Genomic DNA, 2581 nt, shown 5'->3' with positions numbered 1-2581 from the left:
CCCCAAATGCACCATTCCACCTCAGAAATGCCCACACTCAAACAACAAATCAAAGAAATTATTTTGCATTGGTAAATTTATTGCTTTCTTGTGATTAAAAATATGAGTTTTATGTATGTATTTGTCTATAAATTTGTGTCTTGGTATATCAGTCATAATCCACAAACTTTCCAAGAGCAAGGAGGATGTTTCCCATTTTCTATTTTTCTATTTCTTTGATGCATTTCCTATGTTTTTTAAACTTAACAAAACAACAAAGTGCAGACTTATGAGTAGAGCTCCTTTTATGGAGGTTCTGAGACCCAGTTTCCAACATGGTGGATGGGGAGGGTCCCCACACCAACAAACCTTGGACAGCAGCAGTGTGTCTAAGAGTACAACTCAATTCTGACACTAACTACCCAGGCAAAGTATCAGATTCCACAGGTTAAGTGTTCAGTCCTATAAGATTTCCTCAACCCCCAAACCACTTCAGAAGCCAGTTGCAAACCCAAGCTGTTACCTGTGCTTCTGACCAATTGGCTACAGACTGGAGGTTCCATCAATCCCCTCCTTGGACTTCAGATTCCAGCCACAAGTCCAGGTTGTTACCTGTGCTTGTGAGGAACTGGCTATAAATCAGAAGTTCCCATGACCCCCTCCTCAGGTTAGATTAATTTGTTAGAGTGACTCATAGAACATGGAAAAACATTTTACTTACTAGACCACCAGTATATTTTAAAAGGATATAACTCAGGAACAGCCAGGTGAAAGAGGTGCATAGGGCAAGCATGTTGGAAGGGCATTCTCCTTGTATCTCTATGTGTTCACTGACCCAGAAGCTCTCCTTACCCTGTCCTTTTGGGGTTTTATGGAGGCTTCATTCATAGATATGATTGATTGATTACATCACTGTCTACTGCTATTTATTCAACCTCTATCCCCTCTCCCCTCCCCAGAGGTCTAGAGGTGAGACTGAAAATTCCAGCCCTCTAAACACATGGTTGTCCATTGGCAACAGTCCCCATCCTTAGGTGCTTTCCAAACTCACCTTGTTAATATAACAAAAGACATCTTTATCACTCTCAACACTTAGAAAATTCCAAGGGTTTGGGAGCTGTGAGCCAGGAACTGTGGATGAAGACCAACATATGTGAGAAATATATGTTTGGTCATCTGAATGACCAAACATATATTTCTTACAAGTCACAATATCACAGCTCCTAAATCCAGAAATCTACTCACCGTTTTTACTTGTATGCCACCAGGTATCATTAAAAATCAGAAGCCAAAATGTGTGGATCTAATGGGAGGATTTCCGCGGGATTGTGTGATCTCTTCTTCCCTCCTGTGTGCACACAGGTGGTCCAGCTAGGTGCAATTCCAGATGTGGGAGGAAATGAAGGCATTTCTCCTGGTCTTGACCCATTCCTCTATAAATGAAAGGGTCCATGATATTTGTGCAGAGGAGCATATGGCAATGACAGTAAAATGCAGCTCTCCTGAGGAAAGACTGAGACGGACCTTGATGGTGGTTTGGGTTTCTCAACAGCCCCAAGCTCTGGTGAAACTTCTAAACCCACAGGGGTCATTAGTACATACACTGATGTGTGCTGTAGGTATACATCACAACAAACTCTATAATCTCCCCTAGGGTCCAGACAGAAAATGAGCCCCATGAAAATTTGTCCCTTGATATGGAAAGAATTTATTACTTCATGTAAGTAAAATCAGGGACTCAATCCATTTTTGTTCTATAAACATAAATACTGATGGATCATTTGCTTCCTTCCTCTTTTCCCAAGAATTATTATGTAACTAAAAAACAACTGAGGTATAATCAGTCCCATCCCACTTGGAAAGAATCACTTTTTTTCCCCTTAGACCTACTGAAAATGGGGCAGAAGTATTCAGACACTGTTTTATTAAGACTTTTATGTATTAAAAAGAAAGAACCCATTGTCCTAGATAGTTGAAAAATTGTTTAGGTGCATCGATCAATTGAAAGTTTATTACTAATTTAAGAAAATGACAGGGACAACAATTTTGCTTTATTTAGTTAGTTAGGATTTATACTTTAGTTTCAAAACCTAACTAGAGGGGAATTGAGCAAGTATCATGAACTCCTAATTTATTAGACTGTGTATATATGACTGTGTTTTTAATGCTCTTACAGAGGCATGCCAAGGCTGAAACAGAAAACGAACAATAATAGATAAATGAATACAAATTGAGTCCCTGCAATCAGCCATGCAATATCAGAGAAAAACAGGCTAGCTTGAATCAATTGGCTAAGAGATTTATCAAAATAATTATTGGGTTCTTTGGAATACACACAGTTACAGAGTCAAGGAGTAAAAATTTACCATATAGGTAAATGTTTAGAACTTGTAGATTTGTGGACTATGTTTTTTATACAGACATATATACATATATGTGTTTATATGCCATCCTTCCCTGTTATAATAAAAGAGTAAATCCACAGAAGACCCCAGAAGCACACAGAAAACATGCATGGAGGGGTCGGTTCTCGGAGAGCAGACAGATTTAATAAATCCCAGTGTTCCCAATTTCTCTGCCCTTTTGGGGCAATAAGTGTCAA

Source organism: Orcinus orca, chromosome 3 (genome assembly GCF_937001465.1).
Source record: "Orcinus orca chromosome 3, mOrcOrc1.1, whole genome shotgun sequence".
Taxonomy (NCBI): Eukaryota; Metazoa; Chordata; class Mammalia; order Artiodactyla; family Delphinidae; genus Orcinus; species Orcinus orca.
This window is presented reverse-complemented; position numbering follows the sequence as displayed.